Source organism: Homalodisca vitripennis, chromosome 2 (genome assembly GCF_021130785.1).
Source record: "Homalodisca vitripennis isolate AUS2020 chromosome 2, UT_GWSS_2.1, whole genome shotgun sequence".
NCBI lineage: Eukaryota > Metazoa > Arthropoda > Insecta > Hemiptera > Cicadellidae > Homalodisca > Homalodisca vitripennis.
This window is the reverse complement of record NC_060208.1, coordinates 98,727,046-98,739,230: the sequence shown is the minus strand read 5'-3', so window position 1 is coordinate 98,739,230 and position 12,185 is coordinate 98,727,046. Positions and strand designations below refer to the sequence as shown.

General features: G+C 33.4%; 2 protein-coding genes across 4 annotated transcripts in view; one reads left to right on the top strand and one right to left on the bottom strand.

The window, feature by feature from the left end:
• LOC124354411 (chromobox protein homolog 1-like) overlaps window positions 1-5,110 on the bottom strand; it is a 34,824-nt gene extending 29,714 nt beyond the window's left edge. The window contains exon 1 of the mRNA XM_046804844.1: window positions 4,963-5,110. The gene's annotated coding sequence lies outside the window, so the exon portion shown is untranslated. The remainder of the gene's footprint in view (window positions 1-4,962) is intronic.
• Window positions 5,111-9,927: 4,817 nt separating this feature from the next.
• The window catches only part of LOC124354410 (testis-expressed protein 2), a 91,163-nt gene continuing 88,905 nt past the window's right edge, over window positions 9,928-12,185 (top strand). For all 3 annotated transcript variants that reach the window (XM_046804842.1, XM_046804843.1, XM_046804841.1), the window contains exon 1: window positions 9,928-10,093. The gene's annotated coding sequence lies outside the window, so the exon portion shown is untranslated. The remainder of the gene's footprint in view (window positions 10,094-12,185) is intronic.

Sequence of the window (12,185 nt, the reverse complement as noted above, 5' to 3'; positions counted from 1 at the left end):
CCAAAGAACAAGAGGTGACATACTGGGGCTGTTCATGAGAAGGTAAATAAGTCAATTTTCAAAAAAAAGTTTTTCTTTTTTGGGTTCAACATTTTTTAATCTTTTGCCTTTTCAAATAAAAAAATTGTAAAAATAGAAACAAATTTGAGAATAAATTGAAAAGTTGGCTTTTAAATTTTATTAATATTCATAACTTTTTTCAAATTTTTACAGGAATATGTACAGTTTTATATTAACAGATTTTAATTTGTAAATTTATAACTAAAAAATGTTATGTTTAAAATAAATGTTAACTGTGGGGTGTGCACACTGCAGATTAACCGCATGATGTACTTGTAAGATTCGACTGGCATTATACAATTAAGTACAACTTTCAGTTGAGCTAGCCACGCTTACTGGATACTGTGGCTAGTAATTCCTACCAGTACTGATGTAAATTTTTGTTAATTATATTTTCTGGAATAAAATATATTCTATTCTATATTCTATTTGGGGCTGACAGGTCAAAAAATGAAATCTCATACTTCTGCAGAGACGTTGGTTATGCCAGCTTGTTGTGAAATTTTCAAAGTTTCTTAGGCGACGAGTTTGAGACACAAGTTAAGAAAATACCCATGTCTAATAACACCATTTCTTGAAGAATGAAAGAAAAGAGTGAAGATGCGGAAGTCCAAGTTGTTGATAAACTTAAATTAGTTGATGGTTTGCATTATAGTTGGACGAGTCAACTGATATATCCAGAAAACCACAAGTGGTGACTCTTGTACGGTTTACTGATAAAAAAATCTATAATTTAACAATTCTTGTTTGGTAAAGATCTCCCTGAGACAACAAAAGGACAAGACATTTTAAATTTAGTTGATAAGTATTTTGAAAACTCCAAAATACCATGGCAGTCCTCAGTCCCGTTTAAGTGTCTGCATTGATGGGTGTCCAACCAAGAGTGGTCACTTGACAGGCTTTCTAGCGTAAGCAAAACAGAAAAACCCAGAATAATTTTTACACATTGTTTCCTACATAGAAAAGCTCTGGTTGCAAAATCTTTGGCTCCTGGAATAAAAGTAGTATTTAACCAAGTAGTAAAAATGGTAAATTAAGTTAAAAGCAAAACACCCAAGTGCAGGGTGTTCAAAAATATGTGTACCGCTATGGATTCTGAACACATGAAGCTTCTTCTTCACACAGAGATAAGATGGCTGTATCGAGGATGAGTTCTGAACAGATTTTATAAATTGAAAGATGAGTTACCAACGTTTTTTACGTGGGAAGGGACAGAATATGCAACAATGGAGTTACCTTGATAATAATAAACAGTGATGGGGGGTTCTCTTAAGTTGTTTGTCAGAACTGCAATAAAGAATTCGGAAATTATAGTGCGACATGGGAGTTTTGAACTGGTTTTCTTTCTTTATCTGATAGTGGCGTCCATTGTCCTCAAGCTGAGGATACACTGTTTTTGCATTGATTTGTTACACATAAGTTTCCCAGAGCAGTTGAATTCTCCTCTTCATTAAATATTAGTTTCTAATATTAGTATTTCTTTATTAATCTATTTGGTAATCGTTAAAACAACGGCCGGAGCGGCAAAATACGAGTTTTGTGTTATTACATTATTGGAATCGTCCTACAGAACAAAACAATAGCGGTTTGATGGGGTGCAAGTGAGAAATAACAAAGTTGTAAAACATAAAAAAATGGAACAACTGTTCACCCGTGGAGCAATATTTCCATGTTATACAGCCTCGTCGTGCGTCACGTGACCTTCTGTGACCGTGATTCAACCTCGTGTTACCATCATCAGATGCGGCACCATCTTTGCAAACATAAATGAAAAATAATACTGAAATGAGCAGAATTTTGACCCAAATGAACATTTTTCTTTATTTCAAGCTACAAATTCAATAGTTGTTATCGGATTGAGACGAGTGCCTCCGGCCATCAGCGCGGACTGCGGCAGCCAGTGCTACCCCCGCTGATGTCACCGAAAGAAAAACATCCCTCGAGATAGTACCTATCAGTAAAATATCAAATTCTAGAGGGGCTGGTCAGAAATATAAATAGAATTGTAATGCAAAGGCAATTATGTACAGTGCAAAAAACTTAATAAATCAAAAACCCCTAATTTAAATATATAAATGGACATTAATAGAGAACACTTACAATTAGTGTGTTCCACAGAATGTGCAGAACGCCAAACTCCAATGAAATATAGCGTTGTCTCGCTGGCTTCAAATGCAACAACGTGGTCACCAAACCAAAATATGTCTCTATGTCTAAGCGTGTTCTTTCAAAAAGGGTAATTCTGAGCAATTACTTGGTCAACCACAAACTTTTTCATATTTTACTACGATAATCTAGAGATGGGCTGTATATGAAATTAAAAAAAACATAATTTAAACCCCAGAAAGTTAACGTAAATGAAAAATAATACTAAAATGAGCAGAATTTTGATCCAAATGAACAATGTTTTTCTTAAATTTCAAGCTACAAATTAATTAGTTGTTATCGAGTTGAGACGAGTGTCCAAGCTGATGTCAACGAAAAAAAAACATCCCTCGAGATAGTACCTGTCAGTAAAATATCAAATTCTAGAGGCCAAACTTTGGTGCGTTGCAAAACGCCGTGTTCGTACAAAAAACATATTAACTTTTCCTGATCTTCACTTGAAACCGTGAAACTAAGTAACGTGTTCTCACACCCGTCACATAAAAAAGGATTATCGGAGGAACCATAACGATAACGATACTGTCACAACTGGCCTTCCGCACGTCTCCCGCAAGCCACTGTTATCGCGTGGACTTTGAACATTCTTATCGCTCGGCAACCTGTAGGACGGCCTTGCGGGGCTTGAATTATATGTTTCTTGCTTTCAGAGAACATCCTTATGACCGTAGTAAAATATGAAAAAGTTTGGGATTGACCAAGTAATTGCTCAGAATTACCCAAAAAAAGGAACCTCCCCAGGCCGATTTAAAAAAATTACAACATTCAAAACTATTTTTACAAATTACTTTAATTGTGGTGTGGCCTCCAAGTAGGCCACTTTTCTAATGTCAGATTATGATTAAGGAATTTTGGGTAGGACGAAAAAGGGCACTCACATGATCTGAGCCCGAATTTAGGTGAGGATGTTTTTCATTTTGGTAGCTATAAGATTAAAGGCCAAGGTGGCAAATCACGAATTTGATGTTATCAACGTATTCTGCTCACCCTCCTGAACAAAAAATATACATAGTTTTAGGGGGTGCAAATGACAAATTAATAACATGATTTTAGGGGGTATATTCATAAGTAGTTAAGTTTCTAATGTTTTAATGTTCAGTTTGTGTGTTGTGTCTGGATAATCTGTTTACTTGAATATTACCTGCGGCTGGGACTGATAGCAGCCTGATAACGTATCTGTTATCTGAGTTCTCCGGGGCATGAGTCAGTGCTTCACAAGATATCGTGTTCAGTAGGTTGGATTGAGTGAGTGCGTTTACAATTATGAATCAACCATCCACTAGTTCGACCAACCCTAGTGAATTGTGTGTGTCGGAGTGTTTAGTAACTTAGGGCACGTAAAGAGTTTACGTTTTAACTGAAACGAAATTATTTCCTTTTTAATTGAACATGGAATTTTTAATAATGAGTGTATTTGTTCGTCGTGCGGTTGCGTGTTGTTTTTAAACCGGGAGACTTTGTTGTTTCGTTGCGACAGGAAAATTAGAAAAAGTATGTTAGTAAAAAAAGTTTGAAATGTTGCAATTTTTAAAAATCCACTTTTTTGTTGCTGCTGCTCAGCTATATCTGCCAACACACTAATGGTAAGTGTTCTAAGCTGTTAATATCCATCTATATATTTATGCTAGTTTTTCATGATTTATTAAGTTTTTTTCACTTTACATAATTGCCTTTGCATTACATTTCAATTTATATTTCTGATCAGCCCCTCTAGAATTTGATATTTTACTGATAGATACTATCTTGAGGGATGTTTTTCTTTCATTGACATCAGCGCGGGGCAGCACCAAATGGCTGAAGAAGCCCGCGCTGATGGCCGGAGGCACTCGTCTCATTTCGATAACAAATAATTAATTTGTAGCTCGAAATTAAGAAAAACATTGTTCATTTGGATCAAAATACTGCTCATTTCAGTATTATTTTTCATTTACGTTTGCAAAGATGGCGGCGCATCCGATGACGGCATCACGAGGTTGAATCATTGGTCACAAAAGGTCATGTGACGCTCGATGTGGATGTAGAACATGGAAATATTACTCCGCGCGTGAATAGTTGTTTAATTTTTTATGTTCTAGAACTTCGTTATTTCTCATTTCCACCGCATCAAACCTTATACTTTTTTTGTTCTAGCCTATAGGACGATTCCAATAAGTTAATATCGCAAAACCCGTATTTTTCCGTTCCGGCCGTTAATATGGTAATTACCTTCATTTTTGCCATCAGTGTGTGATGGCACCACTACGGTGCCATAGCCCAAAAGTGGGCTACGGTACGGCCCACACTGATCCGACATATTTATTTTCTTATTTAAAGTTAAAATGCAGTGGCTAAAGTATATAATTACTAGAATGTTTTTATATATTCCGCAGTTTAGATAGTTATAACTGATAGTCAATTCAGTTGCCATGATGGCCGCTTATAATACTGCAGCCCTAATTGATAATTTGGTACCCTGATTGGATTGTGGAGGTGACCACATGTTATAGTTTCCAAAACATTTGCATATAGGCTATGTGTAATATCCCTACCTGACTACTCCATCGTACTTTATTTTACTATAGTAATCTGCAAAAGATAGCTCCATACTCATGTATGAAGAGAAAACTACAACTTTACTAAAAACATATTCTTTCACAGAAAAGAAATATCCTCATTTCCATTAGCCTATAGCTATACCCTTAATTTTGTCAATTTAAAATAATTGTACTAGTAAATAATTTACAAAACTATTATACTTACAAATGTTTTGATTTGATTTCAACGTTGTTCGCCAAGCCAAAACAATAGACAACTCAGATTCAGTATATATCATGGACGTGATACTGTGTGTTTTTGCTGATGTTGCTATTTTGTTATGGCGAATAGCAGGCAGTACTCAGTAGGTAGGAGTAGACAGTGAAGCATTGTCACTAATTAGTATGGACTATGGAGTTAAAAACCCGCTACATAAAACAAAGACTCTCCTCCTTTCCCGCTCATCAGATAGAAATATTCGTTTTCGCTTTCTATGAAGAACCCCAATTAAACATTAAACATGAAATCAACTAAAATTATTTTAGTTTGTTCTATTTTATTCATATTGATAAATTAGTAAAATTATGATTATGTACATATATTTTAAAACAACAAGGAATTACGGTAGTCAAGGAAATAAAAGGACCTATAATTAGTAAAATACATCAATAAACCAAAAGAATCCTGGAATATAGTTATATAGTTTCACAGAGAAATTAAGGACAATTTTTTAAATGTTATTAAAAGAAGAAAGAAACAATAAATTACATAAAGCAGATCAATGCTTTATTAACAATTATTTGATATAGTATGAGTGTCTAGTCTTACATGGCTGGGTGTCATGAATCGATGAGCATTGGCGTAGCCTAGTAAAAATGCTCATTCGAGGCGCTGTAAAAATGTAATTTCTAACTGTTTGTCTGTCTGTAAGCACATCTCAAACAAAACAAACTGAATTATGGTCTTGATATTTTGCACAAAGCTTCATTTCTAAATAGGCAACACTGTAATTTCAATAATGGAACATGTCACTCCGTGGATTTGGCTGAGCGTTAGCGAATATTTTTACATTGGTTTTATGGTTAATCATAATGGCAACGTGAAAATAGAACAATAAATAAATGTGCAAAAAATTAGTACAATCATATGAAATTTAACGTTCGACATATTAACACATGATTCACAAATCTAATTTCGTAAAGAAAGGTAATGTGTTAATTTTGCGTCTTTTTTAACACTGAGTGCATTGTTTTTTTAGCTGCTTTTTATTTTAAATAATATTTCTATATATCAATCTTAACTTCGTATATTCCTCAAAAGAATTCAGGTCTCAGACCTACGGTATTTAAGAATGATGGATTGTAAGGATTTGGATGAGAATTTATTTCCTAATAGACACCACACTTATAGCTGTGTAATATAGACATAACAAGGCCAAATGGATGTTATATAGTGTTTAAGACAGCGATTGATGAAACTAAATATGTCACTAATTCTCCTGTTCTACGACAAACGTCTATTCAATTTATAAACGTTTTATCACAAATTCAGAAAACAAGTTTAATTGAATTTTAAGTTTATTTTTAAGTAGGACTTATGTAGCCTAAAAAACCTGGCAACAAGACATTTGAGTTTTAGTTTTAGTTTTGAATTTTTCTATGTAAAAATGAATAACTTGTAAATGTTTATTTTATTTTGAGGAAATAAATATATTCTATTCTATTCTATTCTATTCTATTCTAGTAGTAAAGTTAGTTAAGGTAAGCGTAACCACTTAAACAATGACATTGACGTTGTCGTGCAAAATAAAGATGGTAAGAAAGAAAAGATTTGCAAAAATTGTATGATGCGAATAATTATGGACCTACCAAGCCATCATAGCTGGTAAGTAAAAACGTAGGATTCATCCTATAAAGATTGATAAAAATATAAGGACTTATCATGACAAAATTAATTCCATTACTAAAGCTTGAAACAAGCTGATAGCTGAGTGAAAAAGTGGCACGGCAGCAAATAATTCTCTTCTGGACTCCCCATATCTAGCTAAAAACATCGACTTTATTTGCAAGAAAGGGAAGAGATGATAAAGGTAATATATATTGAAGTCCATGTTGACTTTAACGAAATTTTACAGAATGCAGAAAGTCTTTGTTTTTAGACTTACCAAAAATATATATCTGATGACATAAAAAAATACACGTTGGGTTAAAATTAAATTTCAAGACAATTTATTACCGAAATAAATAAAATTAAACTATGTAGTTTTACCAGTAAAAAATATATCGTGTTTTAATCTATTTCCGTTCCTTAAAGTATGGTCCCATAGAAGTGAGGCGCTCCAAACCCAGACTTTGTGAGACCAAAACATATCACAAGATTCAGTGTGAAGAAGAGCCTAGCTGCTTAAATTGAGATGGAAAACGTGAGTCTTATGATAGATTTATATAGTCTTTAATATTTATACATTAAGACTTAAGATTTATATATTTTTCCTGAGACAGAAGAATATTAAGGAAAGAATTTCAGATATGAATGAAAGCTACATAACTGCGAGAAAGTAGTTACTAACCCAAATTATACACAAGTATTACTCTAAGAAGAAACCCCAAATCGTATGCACAAGCTATGCTCAGAAGAAGAAATATTACTACTGTAATTATATCAAAACCTAATAACCAGAAAATTGTATCCAGAAAGAATATTTAATACTTTGAATGTTATTGACCATGAAGTACAACATACTAAGTATTGCAATGGTTACATGCAATTTTTTAAGAACACTAAAACACAATAAATCATCGAAACAGAAATCATTGGTCACATCAAGACAATGACTAACGATGACAAAATAATAATCACTGATAACAGGTGACTATATTTTATTGCCCTTGTTAGATATCCTTACTACAACCCATAAAAGTGATGCTGAACAAAAGAAACATAAGAGCACATAAATATTTCATGATCAATTAAGTGATCAACATCAAGTATAATTAGAGGGTGCAAACAGTCATACACTACTTAGTAAATGGTGAAAAGGACAACAAGAGGGATCAAACTAAGGATGTATACATGTTTACTGAAGCTTTAAAAGACTTAAGTAATTTAATGGATAGTTATGGCAAAGGTGGAGAAAGTATTAAGAATAATCCGTTGGAATGCACAATCTCTGGCTGCTAAGTGGGATGGGTTTGAAGATGACATAAATAAGAATGAAATTCATATTGCAGTTATTCACAGAAACGAGGTTTAAAAACACAAGATGCAAATTAAATAATTATAATATCCGAAGACAAGACAGGGATTATAGATATGGTGGTTTAGCATTCTTTATACATGAGTCATTTGACTGGGAACATGTTATGGCACCTCATAACAGTCCTCCAATTCAGGGCCTAGCAATAAAAATTAGTTTTAAAGAATGTAACCAAAATATACCGATTTGCATTTACTATTGTGAAGTTAGCAATGTGAACCCGCAAGTTTGGGTGAAGATATTTGCAAGTAAAGGTGATAATAACTTGAACTGATTTGAGATGATTTCAATGCTCATAATATTACCTGGGGTTTGTGACATCTTGTTCTCGAAAAAGAGGTTTCTAGCATCATAAGCAACAATGGATTTATTTAAATAAATCAAGGTACATACTACATTACCTACAACTTTATGAAATTCAAATGTATTTGATCTAGCTTCTGCAACGCCAATGCTATATCATCTTGGAAAGTGAAGTTCCATGCTACAGCCATGGAAACGATCATATACGAACGAGAAGAAATACGAAATGGGTGGACTAATGTAAATATCAGTTTATAAAAGTGGTATAATACCACATGATTCTGGTTTTAGTCTAGATGATACTTGGTTTCTTTAAGAACGATTTCAGAGTATATTCGAAACTGCTATAAATAAAGCCATTCCTTCTAGTAAACAAATAAACTTAATTAGGTGTTTAAGCCCAAATCATGGTGGTCGAACGAATGAGAAAAATCAGTGACACTGAGAAGACCCACTTTAAAAAATAAGGTAAAAGTGAAGCTTGGAAACTACAATAGTTGTATTTTGTATGCTTCCAAGTCAAAAGAAGTTATTAAAGAAGCAAATATATTATCATGGAAAGCTTTGTGTTCTAATTTACACAATCAAAATTAATTTAATGCCTGGATAATTATTATAAGTTTTCAGAGGAAAATTAGGTACTATGTGCAAAACCCGTATTCGTATTCAATATAATAAAACAGGCGGAGGCTTCATAACATTCATGATAACATTGTTCAGCCCGGGTCCAGAATGTAACTAAATATGAGTTCCAATCGTTGCTAACTCAATCAATGAAACTGAAAAAATAAGTAAACCTTTTAGCATGAGGGAACGTGACATAACGGGACATCGTTCTTGCAAGTAATAGAACAAGGACATATTACAAGACACAGATGGTATTATTAAGCAATTGCCCTAGAAAAGTAAAAGGATAATTTTAAAACTACATAACAGTGAACGATGGCAAATGTTCGGAAAATCCTGTTTCCTTCACAATTTTTCCATCGTCAAAAATACACTTCAAATAAAGAATGCATAACAGTATTTGGAAAATCGGAAGGTGCAGAATTATCCAGGATATTGAATAGTCATGTCATGTTTCCCTTGTTAAAACCAGGCAGTGATAAAAAAGTTTGCTTTAGAGGTAAGGGTCCACCAAGATTTCATTCAGGGTCCATTCATCAAGATTTCCACTGAGCTGGTTGTACAGACCGTCCTTCAATAGAGCTCAATGATTAAAAAATGACCATTTTTATAAATGATGACACTTCTTTTATTCAAATGTTCTTTTTCTTTTAACACCAAGTGCATTTTAATTGAGTTTAAATTAAAAACAGGAAAAATATACATGTATTTGCTAAGTATCATGACCTCTCTAGAAATTCTGCAATGTTTATATTATTTTTGGAAATAATAAAAAATAAAACTTAGACTATGATGAAGGTTTTAAGCAGTTTATGCTTATAAATGCATTCTGTGTCCAAAACATAATTGTGTTTACGATTTATAACAAATCACGTATAAATTATAACATTAAATATAACAGAATAGCATAAATTTAGTTTTCAGTGATCAATGTGTTGGTTATGCGACTTCAATAAAATTGAATGTTTGACATTTGACAATTAGATCAGCTGTTTGACTCAATAACAAAGACATCTGTTTAGTTTTTACAGACCGATTCGATAGACGTTTCGTTGATCAGTAATATTAGTGATTGTTTTGTACTTTGTGTAAGATGTGTGTATTTGTTTATTAAAACAGTTTTCTAGTTTGATTTACAATAAGTTGTAAATTGCTGATAACATTTGTAATGTAAGTTTCTTTTTTATACATTACAATACTTTATTATTGAAGATCCTGAAAAGGTGATCTATTTAATTCAATGTGTGCTTTTATTGCATTATGTATTCTTTTCATTTCTAACTTTCTTTGTAACCAGTGCTAATTAAGACAGCCGGAAATTAAAATGTCTCTTATTAATTTATATATGAATATTTAAGTCTTTAAATCTAACATTATTATTTCAGTCTAGTTGTTCAAATCAGTATTACCACATTTCCATAAATTATGCAGTTGTCACCACAGTGAAGTTATTTTTTTAATCCAATACTTGATTACAGGTTGTGAAAATAACAATGTAATATATTATGTGTGTATTAAATGTAACCAGACTAGCTGATTACCCAAGATACACATAAATCTGCCTTTATACAAATGACACATCCTTTTAGCTCTTTCACTAACATACCAAGTGCAGTGCATAGCTGCTTTCAAAATTTGTTAAAATGGTTCTGGTTAGACTTTAATAAGCGGCCTTCACGCATCATTTGATTGTTTTTATATTATTCATTAACAACAAGAGTAATACGACTTTTAATAAAATAAATTTAACAATAACATAACAAAATTTACTTAAGTTAAAACATATTAGATAAACTGGTAATTATCATATAAACGGCCGGAGCGGCAAAATCCGAGTTTTGCGTCATTAAATTATTGGAATCGTCCTATAGAACAAAAAAATATAAGGTTTGATGGGGTGGAAATGAGAAATAACGAAGTTCTAGAACATAAAAAATGGAATAACTGTTCACGTGAGGAGTAATATTTCCATGTTGTACATCGACGTCGAGCGTCATGTGACCTTTTGTGACCATGATTTAACCTCGTGATGACGTCATCGGATGGGTCACCATCTTTGCAAACGTACGAGATCTGTCACCCTGTTTGCCAAACCTACAGCCTCTACCTCCTACATTGTCAACTCCATCTTACTGAGGATTCAACATCGTGGGAACATCATACCGTCTAACCTTGACTTCTTCTACTCTACATATTCTTTCATCAAGCATAACCTAACAAATCTAAGTCTGAAACTTTATTAGTGAACAGTATAACCTCCTTTTCTCTTGGTGGTGCTTTACAAGTGCCACATGTAGTGTAACACATGCATGTGCGCACACACATACACACACACATATATATATATATATATATATTTTTTTTTTGGTACTTTGGGATTATACCGACCACACCCAGACATGAATCGTTATTTCACATTTCGTTTCTACTGATTACTAGATTAGCGTAGAACAATATTTCGTCAATATAAAACAGGAATTGTCTTATCGCAAACACCTCCCCATCCTCAGACAGAGGTCAAAGTCGAGCGTCTAGTAGATAACGTGATTGCAGAGTCTCGCCGCCCGTTCAGCTGGTGCATCGCTTTGTTGTACTTCCGTGTTTTACCTCTACATTTCTCCAAACACAAAAAATTCAACAAAAACAAACATTTACCAAACTAAACTTTTTATTAAAAAAACACTCAAAACTTGTTTTTATTCTTGATCACATTCCGCCACCCAAAATGCGAGTGCCTCCGGCCATCAGCGCGGGCTTCGGCAGCACCTTCGGTGCTGCCCCGCGCTGATGTCGACGAAAGAAAAACATCCCTCGAGATAGTACCTATCAGTAAAATATCAAATTCTAGAGGGGCTAATCAGAAATATAAATTGAATTGTAATGGAAAGGCAATGATGTACCGTGCAAATCACGTGATGCCGCGCGGCCCTGCCGTAATCAGGATTCTCGAGAAAGATAAGATAACAGCGACAACAATACCGATCACAATACCTGGAAATGCTTGTAAGTTTGTAATTTTGTAATTGAAGAGTTGTTTTTTTCGTTCTATCATGTTTGTTTCTATAAATTTCTATTTTTGTGTTCTTCATACTGGTGTGGTCGGTATAATCCCAAAGTACCTTTTTTTTTTTATCTACTTATATTATACTCATGACATTTAAGGTGGTTAAGTAAACTCTGTTCATTCTAATGGAGGTTTTTAGACTCAAATAAGAAAAACGGTACTTTCTCATTAAACGGAGGCCACCAATAATAAACAGTA